This window comes from Vipera ursinii (genome assembly GCF_947247035.1).
Source record: "Vipera ursinii genome assembly, chromosome: 6".
Taxonomy (NCBI): domain Eukaryota; kingdom Metazoa; phylum Chordata; class Lepidosauria; order Squamata; family Viperidae; genus Vipera; species Vipera ursinii.
This window is the reverse complement of record NC_139515.1, coordinates 39,595,133-39,615,469: the sequence shown is the minus strand read 5'-3', so window position 1 is coordinate 39,615,469 and position 20,337 is coordinate 39,595,133. Positions and strand designations below refer to the sequence as shown.

Below are 20,337 nucleotides of genomic sequence, written 5' to 3'. Positions count from 1 at the left end.
AAAGGAATTAAAACTGATACTTTTTTACTTCTTTCTATAGTTTGTAACATTTTATTAGATTATAGAATAAAATACAAAAATACAAAAGCAAATAATAGGATACAGTGCGGAGGAAAAAGAGGAAAAAGGTGAGGGGGAGAAGGGAAAAAGAACAGACTTCTTCTGTTGCAGTAGAAGGAAGCATTAACGTTGAACCTCAACTTTTTACTTCTCCATATTATAAACTAGTCATTTCAATAACGCCAAATGAATCTAATCAGTAAAACCCAAAATCTCCCCCCTTTTTTTCAGTCATCAAGTTTTTGACACCTTGCTAAGCACTGGTACTCAAATATTGTCATGTGCCAGAACTCTCATCTTGTTAATCTTTTATTTATATAAATTTATTTATATATTTATTTATATAATTAAAAATACATATATATTCAATTCTTAACATAAATTTAATTTATTGTATTTAAGGCAAATGTTCATAGTAAATTCCAAAGTTTTGTCCAAAACATTAATGTACTTTCAAACATTTAAAATTGGTTTGTTTGGGGAATACATATTACTAGGGATCCAAAGTTGAGGCTGGTGACTGATGAGAGCAAAACCAGATTTACTGTATAGGCCAGTAGTGACCTTTCAGGGGACAGCTGAAGGACAACTTTGCTACATAACTTTTAACTGTATCTTCTATAAGACACTCATCTGGGAATGGAATTTTCTTCCCCATCTCCATGACATATACTTTCACTTTAGAGAGATTTTCTTTTACGTGAAAGAAAAGCTTATCTTGATACTCTACAGGATTCTTTATGGTCTTTGGGTTCTCTTCATGGCAGTTTTCTTTAACAGGTTCTGGCAGTTTCTCTGATTCTGAACATTTGATACTTGGGCGTGAAAATGAGGATTTTTCTAGCTGGAACTCTTCAGAGCATACACTGGAAGGCAATTTGTCAGTTTCTTGGCTCAAATACAGATCAGTGAAAGAGATGCTGGCTGTAACATCTCCATTCTCTCTGTCTCCTTTGCTGTCTGCATGGATATCCTTCATATGACCAGCATGCACTACTAAACTTTGGGACCTGCATTCTGACCTTGTGTTGTTTTTCAGTTGTTGGATGAGACGTTGACCTACAGCAGTGAAACTGTTACTCATATGATAAATATTTCTGCTTTGGATATCCAAGATGTTGGAGAAGGTGTCAGTGATGTATTTGATCTCCAACAAAATGATATGATGGAAAGAATGTTCCATGTTGGCCAGCTGATTAAGCAAATAGATCAGGCAGGTCCAAGTTTGTTCCTTAGTTTGTTTTTTCTTTGCAACAGTTAGCAAAAGCTGTAGAAGATGTTGCTGTTCAGATGGTTCCAGATGAGGCATCAGTCCTGCCAATTCTCTCAGGTGGTTGCTTAAAGGTTCTTGTTACTTTTCATACAAAGAAGGCAATACACGGAGTAACGTGGAATTCCCTTGCAGGATGCTTTTTACAATACTTTCTGTATGTTCAGCAAGCAACTCTGCTTTGCTAATTGCAGAAAGGGAGAGATAACTGGATAAATTCCTGCACAATTTTTTGTTACCTCTCTGGAGAATCTTCACTGCAACTGGGACAGCCAAAGCTATGATGGGAGGGTGATTATAATTCTGCAAAATGCAGCTCATAATATCAGAGGCAATCTTTGCATGCGGTGTGTCTTCATCTTTACAAAAAGGTTTCAGATTGTGCTCTAAACATGACTCCCAGAGATCAGTAAGAGCTTTTCCATGCTTCTCGATGGATTCAGTCTCCCTGATGGCTGAAGTAATTTGAGTGATACAAATCTCCACAACTGATTGTTCATTGTCATTCATCTGGTAGTCAGGAGATGAACTAATTAGTTTGATTTTCTCAAGAGCTTTGGATAGGCATCCTTCTATTTCACAATCATCCAGAGAAAAGAGTTCCCCAGCACGTGATAGGTCTTTCTGTTCAAAAACAAGTCTTAGGAGATGATGCATAGTTGATGCTGACAATGAGATTAAATCAGGTAATGGCACTTCTTTCAGTTTAGGCTAGTTGACATATAAATCCATAACGCGCCAGGTATTCCTTTTCTATAAATGCTTCTTCAAATCTCGAGACCTTTTGGGCCATGAGAGACACAGACACACTAGAAACTATTCTCCCTCCTGGAGGATCGCCTGCAAAAAGGCGGCTGGTGGGCAAATCCTCAGCCTCCTTTCTCTCTTCCTCTGCTGTGGCTGAAGGAAGGAAATGGCTGCTCGGCGCTTGTTGCCGTGGGGATGTGCTTCGCTGTTTGTGCTGTGCCACCCCTTTCCAGCCGGTTCCCTGGGTGGTGGGAGGGCGAGCAGAGCCCCTGCTGGGCCGAACAGCCCAGGGATGCTGCTTCCCAACCTGGCGCCCTCCAGACAACTTGCCTGTGCAATGCTGGGTCTTTTGGTGTGCTGAGCAGCAATTCCTATTGGCTTTCGAAAGCCAATAGGCTTTCAAAAGCCTATAGAAGGAGTAGCACAATTTGTGCAAAAGCGCTTTTTGTTTTGTGCAAAAAAAGGTGCCGGAACGCCGTTCTGAGCGTTCTATGAGAAAAAAAGCCCTGAGAATATCCAAAATATTAAGATAGTGTTGATGCAAAAGATTTGTGTCCAAGTATCATGAGGTATGTCAATATTCTCAAACTTTCTACAAATGTGTACTACTAAATAAAAATTTGTAAAGCATGACATTTTGCAAAGTATGATCTTTTCTTGAAATTATTGTTTTGTCTTATTGACAAACTTATCCTTTGGACAATGGAGGAAGATAAAAGCAGATTCTCTATCCTTGACTAAACAATAAGTAAGATTTTACTTGAGAAAAATAAAAATAACAGAAACAGTGCAAGAAACTGACTGTAATGCTGAAGCTCTTGATTTTAAAGGCTTCTACTTATTCAAGCACTTGGATCTGGATTTCAAAGAAAGTGATATAAACAAAATCAGAGGAATTATAGGTATATAAGATAAATGAATGAGATCCCAAGGTGAAGATGTGTTTCATTTAAGTGTTCCCAACTGGTTATGCATGCAAAGGACATAAATTCTGAATCATATTTTGACTTCATATATGGATTGCTAAATAGCCACACATGCTTTAGAAGATGCAAATATTAAAAATAGTATAAATAAGCTAGAAAAGTAGATTGAAAATAACAATGATATTTAACCAGATATTCGAAGCAGTTGATTGGTAACATAATATGAGTTTGATAATTGCTGAAATGCAATTTTAGGTTGCATCAACAGAAGTAAATCTAAATCATGGAATATAGTTATTCCTTCTGCTTTGGTATTTATTGTGCTTTGAGTATTATGTCCAGCCCAAGTATTACATTTTAAGAGATTCATAGACATTGTAACAGATCAAGACATGGAAACAATAAGGATTACACAGAGCTCTCCTTCACATGCATAAACATACAAACCATTTAGAAAAAACCATTTTGTCTTTTGGAAAATGAACTGTTTCTTGGGGCTTCAGCTTTTTCTGCACCAATAAACCCAAATAAACATAGTCACAGGTGGAGAAACTAATAGTAGTATTCTCTCTCATCGAAGTTAAAAATAAAACAAACTATATTACCCTCGGTGGTGGAATTCAGCCAAACATAAGAATTTCTGTCCTCAGCAGGGCTCAGTTCAACAATTCAAGTCCACCCTTTTAGCAAAACAAATACAAACAATTTTCTTCTCTATAGCATGAAGTGGAGAAGGAGAGCAACAAAAGGCAGGAATCAACGTAATTAAAGCTCTTCATTAAAAGAAAGGATACATACTTGGGAACATGACATTTTACTTGGCTTGTACTTTAAGGACAACAAATACTTACTTATAAGGAATCCATTATTTTATCACTGTCCTTGTGTAACTTCAGAAAATAGAAATGAAATAGAAAATGTCTTCTATTACAGTAATCCTTTTTATAAATAACAATATTTCCCCCAAAATTAATTACATTGGAGATGACATCCACTGGAGAGAGTTACAAGTGTCATATTGTAATATATTAAAAAATTATTACATTAATTCCTCCATGTTTCACAGAAAACTATATTGTATATAGTTGTACTTATATTAATATTTCTTCTTGCAAACACATTTATGAATTCTTTTTTGTTGATAAAATAGACAATAGACCAAAAGCCTCAATCTTCTCTAATATTTAGTCCTAGTAATATCCTGTATTCTTCATATGTCTAGGCTGTGAGGTAGGGTGGCAAGATGGAAGCATTTTTTTTTACAAAGAAAAACATCCAAGTCCATCTACATTTTGCAAAGTCCTACATCAAGTCTAACAAAGAAAATGTTGATATGCTCTGGTGAGATCAAGGTTGAACTTTTTCCCACAAAAAAGTGTGTTTGGTGCAAAAACAACAATGAACATCACCAAAAGTACACCATATCCATAGTGGACCATGATGGTGGCATCTTTATGCTTTTGAGCTGCTTTTTTTCAGCTGGAACTGAGGCTTTAGTCAAGGTGGAAGAAATCAGGGTTGTTGTTTTTTCTCATAGAATGCTCAGAAAGGAGTTCCGGCACCTTTTTTGGATGGAACCTTGTAGGGTAGGCAAGGTGGGTTGTGTGACATGTGTGAGTTCCAGCACCTTTTTCTTTTACAAAAAAAAGCACTGGAAGAAATTATGAACAGTTCCAAATATCAGTCAGTTTTGGCACAAAACCTTCAGGCATCTGCTGAAATGCTGTAAATGAAGAAACTTTCATCTTTCAACATAACCCAAATCATATCCAGATCAACAAAAGAATGGCTTCACCAGAATATCAAAGTTTTGGAATGTCCCAGCCAGAGCCCGGGCCTGAATCCGATTGATAATCTGCAGGGTGACCAAAATTGGGCTGTGCACAGGAGATGTCTCACTATCTGACAGATCTGAAGTATTTTTGCAAGAAATAGATGGTAAAGATTCCCAAGACAAGATGTGCCATGCTGATAGGCTCTACCCCAAAAGACTGAATGCTGTCATAAAATCAACAGGTCTTCGACAAAGTATTAGCTTAAGGGTGTGCATTTTATGCAATCATGTTATTGCAAGTTTTCTATTTTTATTTTTTTTTTGTCACTGAACAGCTTATATGTTATATTAGAGGTGGAGAAAATTCTGAAGTGTTTTACCTTGGTCTAATTTTTTTACATCTCAAAAACTTGGCATTTTTACAGGTGAGTGTAGATTTTCTATATTTACTGTTCGGTGGGTAGGGGGCCAACTGTCTCTAAGGCTCCTCTCCTATGTAATTTGTCTTTGAACCCGAATAGCCTTGTGACTTTCTGGAAATGCAAAAAAGGAACTATTCAAAAGGCCTTCAAAAAAAATAGCTAATTAGATTTAGAACTTTATTTAAAGGATTCAGTTTTGGATGTTACTCTTTTAATTAATTGTAGCATTAATTTTGTATCTTATTTTCTAAATTCTATATGCTGCTTAGAGCATGGGTCTCCAACCCTGGGGCTGGTGCCCTCTACTGGGCCATGAGCTGTTCAGAACTGGGCTGCCCAAAGTGGTGGGCAAGCTTGCCTGCATGTATCGTCACTTGCGCGAGCAGCGGGTGAACGTGTGCTCAATTTGCATGAGCAAGGGCACACTTTGTATGAACTATAAGGTTCTGTATGTAACTATATGTTTTTCTTTATTTGTCTTCATTTTGTTCTAAATGGTGTTCATTTTTATCGCATCCATTATATTTTCTCCTGTTTTCTTCCTACTTACTTTCTTTCTTCTTCCTGTTTCTTTTTACACCCTATTTGCCTATTCATTCATCCCTTCTAACTGTCAATGAAAAAGCCCAATACGGTACCACAGTTTCAAAAGTGCCAAATGTCAGCTTTTGAATAACCTCCTAAGAGGCTGGCACTGGAAAGGAAATGAGGACAGGAAAGCAACTAGTTGTCAGTAAGTTCACTGACATGAACCAAAATGACATCCAAGCTGATTGGTAACTGTGATCAGAACATTGCCTACTCAAACTTTCTAATAGCGTTCAGAAAAACCTATGAAAAGACACTCATAATTTAAAAAAGTAATAAGACAGCATTGAATATAATGACAGGCCATTATAAATATGGAGAGACAGATGAATATGTTTCCAGATTTCATTCTATGTTATCTATATTTTTCATTGCAATTTGAAATAAATGGATACCAGCTCTGTATATTGAATTGTATTTTTTAATCCCATTTATATTATTTCAGACAGATACTATTTTAGAAAGACAAAATATAGGTATGCATTAGATATAGATAGTATTTATAAGTGGTACAATGATTTAAATGATTTAAAATTTAACCTTTGAAATCAACTGATTGAAGCAACTGTATTTTATTTAGCTATTTTAAAAAGTTGCTGCATATTCCATGTTACCACTTACAACTCATTTATTTATATACCCACTCATTTAGATTGCTTATATAAATACATTCTTTTAGATTGGTACATGTATTATAATAAACTATTCATAAATAAGTATATATTTCCTCCTTCATGTTTATCTCATTATTAACAGAATAAAAGTAATAATTTACAGAGGTTATTTAAATGGCACTTTATAGTTATTGGATGTTTTCATGTAAAATAAATACTTCATTAGTTTATTTGAGTGAAATAATTTCTGCTTAAGTTTCTGTTACTGTCACTGGTAACCCAACATGTTGCTGTATTTCCATTATAGACAACACATGTAAAATTAAATTAATTGGAAGTTACATGCCAAGAAATAGAAAGGCAAACATCACAATACAATTAGATTACTAATTGAATAAAAAGGAAATTTGATGATTGTTTACCTTAATAAGTAGAAATATATACTAGCAGGCACTAGATGACATTGAGCATTATTGTGTCAGGCTGCATATCTGAACAGGTTCCACATAACCTGACATGCTGATAAGCCTGCTCATGAAACAAGAGAAGCATATTTCAGCCTACATCACCAGTTGGAATAAGTTGTTATTTAGATGCTTGAGAGGACAAATGATGTGGCTAAAAATGTAAAAACAACATTGAAAAAGATAATGAATGGTGCCAATGTGAAATATAAGGACTTTGATTGCATTATACTTTGTCCTTTTTGCTATCTACATTTTACACATTAGAAGCTGAGGGTCAAGGACAAATTTCTTAGATATCCCAATATGCCAAATATCCAAATAAGATATGACCGACTTCAAGCCTTGCAACTCTGTTGCTAAAACATAGTACCTAATATAACTAACTTTCTTGAGTGGTATGATAAGAATAGATTTGAAACATGCATTTGGATGGTTAACTAAAGCAGAATTTAGCCTGGTAAATAAGAAAGATTTTGTACCAAAGCAGAGTCCTTGCTTTTTTCTCTGTTATTTTTTCTACATTTTTCAGTAGTTCTATTTTCACAAGCAAATACAAGCACTCAGTGCTTCTTCTAGGACATGAGTACTTTCCTGCACCCTTCTCCTACTGACAGAGGCAACTAGCAATCCACATTTAAAAAATATTATCATTTCTGATGTATGCAATAGTCTTTTAATTTTTTTTCTCAAGACTATACACTTCTTCCCAATTAATGTAGAACTCGAATGCATATGAAATAAATACCTGCATAATTTAATGAGAAGACATACATAGTTCAAGTGGTATTTAAAACTACCCCTTCCTAAAAATTATAAGTCAGTAGCTTTTTGCTCATAGGAATGTGGGGTTATTACATGGAATCAAAGGTTTTTCCATACATGCATAACAGCACGTACACACATCTTATTAAGCATAGCAAAATTAGAAATTCAGAAGAGCTTCTGCATTTAATATTTGGGAAATATGAAAGACATTTCTTATTTCTTCTATTTCCCAGTATAATGTATAATTTAATACTGAATATAATGTAGAAGCATATAATTAAAGTGTAAATTACTCCAATAAGCTTTGAAATAGCTTGAACAAAACCCACTATTGTAAAGTGCTATGTGAACAGCATATTCTCAAAGACTATCACTGAACCATGTTCAGTGTTTATAACTTGTATAACTTTCTATACTTTGCCTTGAGCAGCAATAGTTGCATATAGGCAAGACAAGTGAATATAATTTTCTATTCAATTCTGACTGAATTCTAATAAAAGGTTATAATAGAGTTCAGATACACTGTCAGGATCTCCATCATCGGCCTGGTGCCTTACTGGATACCTGCCATCAAAGGGGAACAGAGGGGGCAGGCATGTGGGGTAATCCACACCTGTGTATCTAATGATGGGAAATGGGGAGGGGAAGTAACAACAGAAGACCAGATCACCAAAATAGCTTGTACCAAGATATTCAAGGCCATTTTCTCTGAGAATGGAATGTTACCAGTTTCACACCTCAGAGTTTCTCAAAACATCATACCAGCATCACATTGGCTGGACAGGGGACTGGTCAAGGGGGGAGGGATTGGAAGTTGGAAATAATAGTTTTGTATTTTGTGCGGGAACACCAGATCCCCCCTGACTTTACTGCAACCAGTTTCTTTCAGTAAAAGTTCCTTTGCTTCAACTAAATGGAAACACAAGTTTTACTTTCCTGAGAAAGCAAACTGGGGCAGGTCTGACACATTGTCTCTGTTCTCATGCAGTTAGCTGGAACTTTGGACTTTCACTGACATTTCCTTAGAGTTTGGCTAAATAATCTATTCTAGTCTGAAAAAGGCAACTAATACAAAGATTGTCAGGCACAAGAGGAGAGCCCTGAAAAGGTCAGAATCTAATTGTTGATATACTTCCTCTACTGATTAATTTGAAAATAGTTACTTTCATACAACTGCAGATACATACAAATCCCTACCTGACTGGCAATGTTTTTGGTTAATCCATCAAAACAGGATGCTTATATGAGCAAATTCAAACTCTTTTTGAGTACTGACCCAACCAAAACATCCTCAATCCCCATATAATCTGATTATAAAATCATCAGGATAATTGTAATACTCTCCTAAAGCCTGGTTTAACAGTATTCAAGTTAACAGCTTTAAGTAAAGCCAAGCAACCTGGAATTTCTCCCAGAATGGTTTTTATTTCCAGTGACTCACCAATTTATGCCTTTGTTTCAATTTATCCAAGTCCTTATTATTATTATAGCCACTAAGTCCCTTGTTCTGAAGTCTGTAACTGCTTTTGGATTTAAATATATCCAGATTCATTATGATTAGGTATCAACATGTTTTTGTGTTTAAACTTTGGTCCAAAGTAGGATCAATTTGGCTTGTGGGATCATTTTTAGATCTTATACTAGCATTAGCCTGCTTGTATGCACATGCACAATTTATTTGATGCTTAGGGCAATTCTTTAATATAAATCTTCCTTACCTTCTTGGAATATTTTGCCCAAAGACAAAACTTTTCCCATTGATGACATTTCTTCAAGGGATTATTCCATAAATAAAAAGGTAATGGTTCCCCCGCACATGCATGCGTTTCCAACTCTAGGGGCCGGTGCTCATCTCAGTTTCAAAGCCGAAGAGCCAGCGCTTGTCCGAGGACGTCTCCGTGGTCATAAATAAAACAGGTTAATTTATAAACTCCTTTCATCATTTTTGTTTCTCAGTGGCTTCCATTCTCTATATGAGTTATCAGTTCTGTATTTAATCGTGAAGTGAAAGAGAGAACTTCGGACATTGTTAGTGATCCTAAGTTAGATCAATCAGTGTAACTAATTGATCAATAATTTATAATTTGTTCTAAACAAGCTTTATTTTGTTTACATCTACTTTTGTTTATCTTCAAATAATCAAACTAAGTACAAAATCTATATAGTAAATAGGCATGCTTCAAACCCCACTTTTTGCAGCATGCCTACCAGTCTTTCATGCCAGAAGTCCAAGAGTACAATTAACTTTGATATATACTATAATCTTTCAGCACGACATAATACCTTCCCAGAAGTTATCTTCTCATTTCCACCAAGCCTACTACTTCTTTAAAACTTTAACTTTTTCCATTTTTAAGACCTTTTCAACTAATAATATTACCATACCATTTGCTAAATTCTTACTGCAACTATATGTCACTGTTATTATGTTCTTCTTAAGACATATAAATATATAATTAGTTTTGTGAAACCCAGTAAAACTTTACAAGTATCTAAAAGTTTGAATCATGGCAACTGGACTAAAAAATTGTTAAAGTGAGAGATTCCACTTCCCATTCAGGAAGCTTCATCTGTCAGAATAAAAAATTAGTTACACAGAGAGTCATTGGAATGTACCACCTCTTGCCACACTAACTTCAGGGATCTCTCCAAAATGCATTATGTCAATGAAGACTCAGTCATACAGGCCAAATGTATCACAACTTCTGAAGGCAGGATAAGAAGCAATGGATGGAAATTAATCAAGGAGACAAGCAACCTAGAACTAAGGAGAAATTTCCTGACAGAACAGTTAATCAGTGGAACAGCCTGCCTCCAGAAGTTGTGAATGCTCCAACACTGGAAGTTTTTAAGAAGAGACTGGACAGCCATTTGTCTGAAATGGTATAGGGCCGTGGTGGCGAACTTATGGCACAAATGCCACTGGTGGCACACAGAGCCCTCTCTCTGGGCACACATGCCATCGCCCCAGTCTTAGGCCTTCAGCTAGGTTTTATAAAACCTTTTCACTTTAGGCCTCTGCCACTGTATGCAAAAAAAAGGTTCAATCAATCAATCATTTTCAACTTCTCGCGAGGGAAAAAAAGATCTTGCAAAGTTGGAATTGATTGATTGAACTTTTTAGTCTCTTGTTACCACCGCAGCCACACCCACCCAATGAGCCACACCCACCCAATGGGCCATGCCCACCCAATGGGCCACACCCACCCAGCACATGATGATACATTAGGGGGTTTTGGGTTGCAGTTTGGGCACTTGGTCTCTAAAAGGTTCGCCATCACTGGTATAGGGTTTCCTGCCTGAGCAGGGGGTTGGACTAGAAGACCTCCAAGGTCACATCCAACTTTATTATTATTATGTTAACCCTATCTGAAAAATAGAAAGGGCTTTGCAAATTCTTCAAACAGGCACTTAATTTGGTACCTTTTCCAGTATCCTCATGCATGTCAACACATATTCATGTTGCTTCACTGAGAAAAAAACAAAGTGAAATTGCTGTGTGTGAACAGGTAGTGAAATGATTGCAACCCAGCATGCACCAAGAGATATAGCTATGTGAATGTGAGGGGGGGGAACAAAGCTACTTTAATTATCTAAAAAGACGAGCTTCAAATATGTTACCACCTGTTCCAAAGCACCTCTTCTGAAAGATTTGTGCAATCCTAGAACAGGGCAGCATAATAAGTATGTTAATCTCAAATATTTCACAAGGTTTTGTTGGTTTTATCACCCATACATAATAGTCTTTCCCAAATTGATGCCATCATTTATATCTCATTTCATAATTGTATAGGTAGAACAACGTGCTATTACTGGGGATTCTGCCATCTCTCCGAGGGGGGGGAGAGGATGGTTACTAAAGCGATTTTCAAACAACAGGGGATGTTTTAACGGGGGAAGGGAGGGGGACAGACAGGTCTGGTTTGTATCTTCATTTACAACTGAAAAGGAAAGCAATAACCATAAAACCAAGGAGAGTTCCCTTTCCCATGGAAGGACCTGACACCTAGCAACTGACGACAGCCTGACCAAATGGATGAGGGGAGGGGCTGAAATGGGAATGGTTTATATAGGATTGAAATGTAACTTTTCTGAGATTCCATCTTATATTCCCACAATCGATTCCATCCTAGTAAACATTTTCCTTTTGGACTAAACTTGCATCCAAGAGTTCTTATTTCCTAAGATGTGGATTGAGGTGGGTCCTGACAGTAGACGGAATCTCCTTTAAGAGTCAACCTGGAAGGGAAAACCTTACCGGGGGACTTTGCAACAAATAAAATGTCTGGCGACGAAGCAAGAGTGGAGGGAAGCCCCATGGAGGGGGAGTCTTCCCCCCAAATGGAATCCCAGAGACAATGGGAAGCTGAAGCAGCATATTCCCCCGGGGAAGAAGCGGTGGAGCAGTACGACCGAAAACCCCGGTGGTCGATGGGCGTTGGAAGGAAAAGTGAGTGGGAAAAGGCTTCGGGAGAAACGACCCTGAGGCGTAGTAACCACCAACCGGAATGGAGGCAAGAGATGGAGAGTTCCCTGAACGTCAGCGAGGAGGAGCGGATCCTGGAAAAGGCCATTGATCTGATGAAAGCAACCCTGAGTTCACTGAGGGAGGAGAGAGCTGAAAATCGCAACCGAGGCAGCGCCTGGGGACGCAACTGGAAAGGTAACAGAGGGGATCCAACACCTGAAACCCCGGGGCTATCCAATGGAACAGGAATTGCTGCCTCAGCAGTACCCACCCCCCCAGAACCACAGATGGGGACCAGGATGAGGAGCGATACCGGCCACGGCGCAGACAATGCTCCAGCCAAAGACTCCCGCCCCTGGAAGTCAAATTCAAGGGGGAGCCATCACGACTGGGATTTTTCCTAACCCAAGTCCTCAGCTACATGGAAGAGTACGGACGGGACATCCCCAGTGACAAAACACGCATCCGAATTGTGCAATCTGCCCTGGACAGGACGGCTGCAGACTGGGTGGTGAACTTGCATGACTCCAACGCCCCAGAACTCAACAACTTCAACCGATTCATGTCATCTTTGAGGCGACGGTTCGAGGATCCTTTGGCTGACCGTAAGGCCTGGGAGAGAATCAAAACAGTGAGGCAGGGCAGGCGAGCAGTGGCTGATTATACCCAAGAATTCCGAGCCATTGCCAGCAAGCTGAACTGGCCAGAAGACATCCTTCTTAGCCACTTCAAAGACGGTCTGAACTACGACCTGTATGATGCTTGCCTGCCTCGAGGAGACCCACCCCACCTCGACGACTGGTACATCCTGGCGGAGGAAGTAGAAATAGACCTACTGAAGAGACACCGCAGAGGAAAACCATGGGGCCGCCTGCCACCTGAGCAAACACGCGAGGGGGAAAAACCACCAGCCACAGCCAAAAAATCAACAAGTTGCTTCAACTGCGGGAGAGAGGGCCACTGTGCTGCAGAATGTCGTTCAAAAGCCCCCCCACGAAAACCAGAGGCATCATCCTCCAAGAAGCCGGGGAAGCCCCAAGGCAACACAAAAGAATCTTCCATGAAGGGGACAGACGCTGTAGAGTCCACAATTCCTGCCAGGAACTGGGACTGGACTCCGGCCTGCACCGCAGGGACGGTGGACAACTCGGAAGACAGCTCAGAGGGAGAACCATTGGTAAGTGGACCCCTTCCACCCATACTTAAGAGTGACTATATTAGCTTCCCCTATGCCTGAAGCAGCCAAAATAAAAGCTCTGATAGACTCTGGGTGCATCCGCTGGCTTATCAGCCCAACGCTGGTGGAGAGATTGAGCATCCCAGTGAGGAGGCTAAAACAACCAATCTCTTTTAGTCAATTAGATGGGACAATAGCAGGGGGAGGACCAGCCACCCTAGCCACTTTACCAATCCACCTATCACTGGGGCCCCATGAGGAGGACATAACGTTTATAGTGGCCCCAGGCATGGAATGCCCAATGATCCTAGGACTGGAATGGCTGAAGAAATGGAACCCCGGGATAAACTGGAGGACAGCAGAACTCAATTTCCCAAAGGGGGGGGCAGAAGAACTTAGACTCCAAAAGCACCCCCCCAACCCAGAGGGAGGAGACAGCAGCAGTGGGGAAAGAGAAGGGATTACCAGAGATACCGGAGGAATACAGGGACCTGGCTGAGGTTTTCAGTGAGGAAAGAGCAGATGAGCTCCCCCCCACCGCCCCACAGACTGCACCATAGAATTCAAACCTGGGGCAAAACTCCCAAAACCCAGGATGTATGCCATGAGCCCAAGGGAAATGGCAGAATTGGAGAGATTCATAAAGAAAAACTTAGAAAGAGGATTTATTGAGCCTGCCAAACCCAAAGTGGCCGCCCCGGTTCTGTTCAGGGAGAAGAAGGATGGGTCCTTTCGTTTGGTTGTGGACTATAGAAATTTGAACACAATTAGTGAATGTAATCTGTACCCCCTTCCCCTAATGAAGGATATGTTATCCCACCTATCGAAAGGAAAGATTTTTACCAAACTAGACCTGAGGGAAGCATACTACCGTATTAGGATTAAGGAAGGAGACGAATGGAAGACTGCATTCAACTGCCCAATGGGGTGCTATCAATTCAAAGTATTGCCATTCGGACTGCAAGGGGCCCCCGCAGTCTTTATGCAATTAATTAATGACGTGCTGAGAGAGCACCTATATAAGGGGGTCCTGGTTTACCTCGATGACATCCTTATCTTCACAGAAACCAAAGAGGAACATATCAAACTAGTCAGAGCAGTCCTGAAGAAGTTGCGAGCTGCCCACTTATATGCTAAATTATCGAAGTGTGAATTCCATCAGGAAAAGATCGACTACCTGGGATATCGCATATCTCCAGAGGGCATCGAAATGGACCCTGAGAAGGTCAGGGCAGTACTAGAGAGGACACCCCCCCCCGCACACGGAAGCAATTGCAAAGTTTCCTGGGGTTTGCAAACTTCTACCACCAATTCATCCCCGCATTTGGCCAAATAGCCATGCCCCTCAGAAATTTGTTGAAAACGAAGGGGGGGTCACCCGTGAAACCCAGCCAGCCTCTGAAATGGTCAATGGAATGTCAAGCAGCATTTGAGAGGCTAAAGAGACTTTTTTCTGCTGAACCTGTCCTAAAACACCCAGATCCCAACAAACCTTTTGTAATACAGGCAGATGCGAGTGATGTAGCGGTAGGAGCCGTACTATTACAAGAAAATGATGGGGGGACATTGCAACCATGCGCATACACATCCAGAAAACTCACAGAAACAGAACAACGCTGGCCAATATGGGAAAAAGAGGCATTCTCGTTGAGGTGGGCATTACTAACATGGCACCAATTTTTAGAAGGAAATAAAATACCTTTCCAGGTCTGGAAAGACCACAAAAATTTGGAAGCACTAAAAACGCCCAGGAAGCTCACTCCTAAGCAAGCCCGCTGGTCCCAACATTTTCACCGATTCAATTTCACTCTCAAACACTTACCGGGGGGAAAGAACTTCCTGGCAGATGCATTATCCCGCATGCCCCAATATAACAGCACAAGAGTTACTGACTTTAAACCACTTGTACCGGAACAACAACTGGCAGCACCAGTCACCACCAGGGCACAAGAAAAAATGAAGCCGAAGGTAGATAGCCAAACTGGAATAGAATTCAGGAAATCTTTGGAAAGTGATGAATGGTTCCAGAAAAATAAACATGTGTGCACAATTAAAGATGGACTGCCGTGGGTGGGGGAGAAGCTATATATACCTGCCACACAGAGAATCAATTTCATGCAACTGTGCCATGATACAAAATCAGCAGGGCACTTTGGCTTTGTAAAAACCTTACAATTAACTAAAAGGCAATTTTGGTGGCCATCTATGAAAAAGGACATAGAAAGCTATGTGGGTAGCTGTCAAATTTGCGCGATGGCCAAAAGACTGCAAGGGAAACCGCCAGGTCTGTTACAACCGGTGGCAAACCCCTCAGCCCCATGGAAAGAAATAGCCATGGATTTTATCGTAGAACTGCCAGAAAGTAATGGAAACACCATAGTCTGGACTGTCACAGATCTGTTCTCTAAGCAAGTACACTTCATACCTTGCCAAAAAATCCCGACTGCAAAAGCATTAGCAAAACTTTTTGTACAGCATATTTACAGATTGCACGGGGTACCACAACGCATGATATCTGACAGAGGGGTGCAATTTACATCGGCATTTTGGAAAGAATTTTTATCCCTCTTAGGAACCACCCAAGGACTGTCATCTAGTCACCATCCTCAGACAGACGGAGCTTCTGAAAGACTTAATAATATACTTGCACAATATCTGAGATGCTATATTAATTTTCAGCAGTCCGACTGGACGGACCTACTGCCTTTTGCAGAAGTAGCATATAATAATGCAGTCCACTCAAGCACAGGTTACACTCCTTTTCAAGTAGCTACAGGCCAGAGTTTCAACCCAATACCAGAACTAACCCCAAAAGAACCGGTTATCCCTGATCTGAAGGAATGGATTGCTCAATTACAAAATACATGGCCAATCGTTAGGAAAGCGTTGGAAGATGCCAAAAAAGCATACAAGACACAGGCAGACAAAAAAAGAACCGATCCCACACCATTTAGGGTAGGAGAGATGGTATATTTATCCACAAAATACCTGAAATCACTCCAACCCTGTAAAAAACTAGGACCAAAATATATTGGAACCTTTCCAGTTAAAAGAATCATAAACCCAGTAACAGTTGAATTAGAACTACCCAAAAATCTTAGACGAATACACCCAACCTTCCACTGCAGTCTATTAAAGAGAGAACAACAATCACCACTACGAGAAAAAATCCCACCACCACCACCCCCCATCATGGTGGAAGGAGAACAACATTTTGCAGTGAAAGAAATCTTAGATTCCAGAAAACACCATGGAACGATACAATATTTAGTGGCATGGAAACACCTCCCCTCCTCAGAAAATGAGTGGGTTAACAAACTCCATGTTAAAGCACCTAAGTTGCTTAAGAGGTTTCATACAGAATATCCAAACAAACCAGGCTAACATTTATATGTTTTCTTTCCCCACAGATGGACTCATCTTTTTTCTGAAAGGAGAGCCGAATGTCAGAATCCATTTATATCTCATTTCATAATTGTATAGGTAGAACAACGTGCTATTACTGGGGATTCTGCCATCTCTCCGAGGGGGGGGGAGAGGATGGTTACTAAAGCGATTTTCAAACAACAGGGGATGTTTTAACGGGGGAAGGGAGGGGGACAGACAGGTCTGGTTTGTATCTTCATTTACAACTGAAAAGGAAAGCAATAACCATAAAACCAAGGAGAGTTCCCTTTCCCATGGAAGGACCTGACACCTAGCAACTGACGACAGCCTGACCAAATGGATGAGGGGAGGGGCTAAAATGGGAATGGTTTATATAGGATTGAAATGTAACTTTTCTCAGATTCCGTCTTGTATTCCCACAATCGATTCCATCCTAGTAAACATTTTCCTTTTGGACTAAACTTGCATCCAAGAGTTCTTATTTCCTAAGATGTGGATTGAGGTGGGTCCTGACACATTCTCAGTCACTGTTCTGTGGCAGCTGAAGTTCAGAAACTACCTTCACACAGCAGGCCAATTCCAGGAACTAAGCCACAGAATTCAGAGCCAAGGGTATTGCTAACCAAAGTTAGCGTTTGATGTACACATGCTTCCTAGGACTTTATCTTAAGTGGCTAAGTAAGTATATTATGTAACTGGTGCTAAGGTGCTTAAATGTTTTATTAGGAAATCTTGCAGAGTATACCATATACTTAGAGAAAAATGGAAAGCAAATTTGAAATCAAACCAGCTGCAATCATTTGATTATTAATAAATACAGTTTAGTGATGGACATCCCATTTGATGTGCTCTTGGAGTGGGGGCTTTCATTAAAAACATGTATCATGCAATGTAGCTGGGACTTTACTTAAAATTTAAGTAAAATACAAATGTTGCCCATTTCTACTTTCACTGATATTCTAAATAGAGGTTTGGTGGTTGTGAAGTAGACTGAGTGCAGGAAAGCTTACACCATCATAACTTGTCACAAAATATATCACAAAAATATACCAAGGTGTTCTCTATTAGTAACACACACAGGCAAAACACACACCATTCTTCACATACACATACACAGAAATTCCAAAAACAGGGCAATTCCACTGTTTTTTGACAGCTTCAGAACATTTTACCTAAAAGGCAGTACTTTAAACAATTTCCCTATAGAAGGGTAACATTGAAAAGCCTTCTATGAGCCGGTAACCCCACATGCCCTTGATGTTCGCTGGCTGACAGCGATCCCAGCTGTTGAGCAGCACTCCACGTGGCCTCAGATCGTTTCCAAACCAGCGAGAACCAACCGGCGACAGCAAGCCAGTCAAGACCCCATCTCATGGCATCCCTCCCTCCACTGATGGATCAAGACGGTGCCTTTTAATTGGGCCGCCTCCACGCGTCTCTCATTGGCCAAGTCCGAGGTGGGGCCTGAAACAAGAATTGCCCGCTCGAGGCCCAAATCATACGTTTGTGAAATTTCCGGTACCGAGATTCTGCCACCCACCCAGGGATGTGATGAGGACTAAAGCCAAGCAGAACCAAACAGTTTCAATACATATCGGCCTGGAGAGAAATACACACACACATATCTCAGTTAACCGGTTTCTCCCGGAATTGAAGAGGAGGGGAAAAGGCCGGGCTGTGCAACGAACTGGCTACGGAGACAGGACGCGTGATGCTGCGGCTGCTCCTGCCCCGCCTTAGTCGCCGCCTTAGTCCTGGTCCTGCGGAAGCGCACAATTAACGGACCGGCCCCAGAGGTATGCACGACAGCGTGCGCCGGCCTCGCCACCTTCCCCCAATCTGCGGTGCTTATCCCAATAGAATTGAAGCTCCGTTCAGAACTGCTTTCAAGATGGCTGCTTTTTAAGTCCGGGTGGAGGGAAACGTAATAGCAATGCTAGAGGCTGTGGCCTCTTATAGAGGTAAAACTGGTTTTGTTAGTTTCCTAGCACAGAAGATTCGGGTGCAAAATGTTGCAGCGTTGGAAAGGGAAGGCCATTAATCTGAAATTCGGTGGGTGACGGCGTGGAAACAAGAGGGTCCTCGACTAGGCTCCCGTATCGCCCCATAGCGTGATGTCTGGGGCGGGGTGGGGAAAAAAAACCGTGAACTTGCGTGTACGCTGCCTAAGGTGTTTTTGTCTACAGGAGCGATTGTCAGTTTCACAAGTCATTGGGGTATCTCTGGTCATCTATCAAATGGGAGGGGGGAGGAGGCGGGGTTTATGCGCTTGATTCCCCTGTTCAAGGGCAAGCAGTTCTGCAAGTGCAGGAGGTGGTGGTAAGATTTGAGGGTTTGTTTGTTCATTCAACTTTGTGGTCGCCTTAGTCCTTCGCCTTGCCAACCGTTCACTAGAACTCCCACACGTACGCTAAGTAAAGCGGTCCGTGAGGGAGGCATCCACATGGTGAATTGGTGTGTGTATGTGGGGTGTGTGTGTGTGTTGTCCACCAATCCAAAGCAACGCGCTCCAACCGCAGCAGCAGTAGCAAGGTGGCAAACAGGACAGTCTTCTCTGCTTTCCGTGCCTGGGGTGGGAAACGGCGGCCAGACGGGTCATAACGTTCCTATACAATGGCACGCACTCCGAGGTCAGCAGCATTTTAGAAGCAGAGTCAGAAACACGAAGCGGTAGGCAACGGGCACGCTTGGCTAGAAATAAACAGATCGCAGGCTGCTGCTACCTCCCCTTGCCTCCACCCCAGCCGCCCCTTCCCAAGCTGCGCCAAGGGGGACAGGTTTTGCCTTAAACAACCCCCTCATGGATCTTTTTACGTTACCTGGCTTCGTCTGTCTCTTTCTCTAGCTTGGGCTGGGTTGGCTCTAAGCTTGCCGCCGCCGCGCCGGTTCCTGCTCCCTGTCACTGGGTGAATGGGATTATTTATTTATTTCCCGTGACGTGATCCGCAGCGGGGGGAGGAGGAGGCGGTAGGAGGCTGAGGGGCCTTTTGTGCAGCCGGTCTGAAGCTGCCTTCAACCGGAGGTCGAAGGAGGAGGAGGAGCGGGGAAAAGCTCGCGGTCACCCGACCTGTCCTTGACTGCTTTTGTTGTTGCGACTGCTGTTCCTCCCGCTGCGAAGGATTGGTTTCAAGGGCAGTCAGGAGCCCAAGTAGCATCCCCCGCCTAGGCGAAGTAGGGCGGAGGTTGCTTGCGGAGGGAGGCGGAGGCGCCTGCTGCTGAGCTCCAGTCGCTAGGCCGGCAGCTTTCCCTACTCGTTGGGCGGCTAAAGAAAAAGTGGAAAACACGGAGGCTGGCAAGATACGGCGAAGGAAATGCGAAGGGACTCGGAAGAGCTAAGCGAGATTCCCGTTGTCAGGGCGGCTGTAACCCAATTGCGCTAATACAGTTCGTGGTGTCGCTTTGCTCAACGCCGATTCCATTAGGCGGGTGAAGCTGCGCTATCGCTGCAAAGGCAAAGGAGCCACCCCACCCTATCGTTACAGCGAGCGCCTCCGCTCGCTTTTGCTCTCGGTCGGTCTGCTTTGGAGCAAAGACAGCACCGCCACGGTTTGCCCGCATATCCACGGTTTCCTCCGATGGTGTGGGTGGGTCCTGAGATCCCGGAGAGCAGTTCTCCGCATCTTTCTGCTCAGGGACAGGGTAAACAGGAGTGCTTTTCACTTGTTCAACTTT

General features: G+C 41.6%; 1 protein-coding gene and 1 pseudogene across 2 annotated transcripts in view; both read right to left on the bottom strand.

Annotated features, from left to right (window-relative positions):
• SLC16A7 (solute carrier family 16 member 7) overlaps positions 1-19,749 on the bottom strand; it is a 151,235-nt gene extending 131,486 nt beyond the window's left edge. Inside the window, exon 1 of the mRNA XM_083366466.1 lies at positions 19,485-19,749. The gene's annotated coding sequence lies outside the window, so the exon portion shown is untranslated. The remainder of the gene's footprint in view (positions 1-19,484) is intronic.
• Positions 514-1,987, bottom strand: LOC310642665 (ventricular zone-expressed PH domain-containing protein homolog 1-like; annotated as a pseudogene). The gene has a single exon. The product of its transcript is annotated as a ventricular zone-expressed PH domain-containing protein homolog 1-like (transcript).
• Positions 19,750-20,337: the final 588 nt, after the last annotated feature.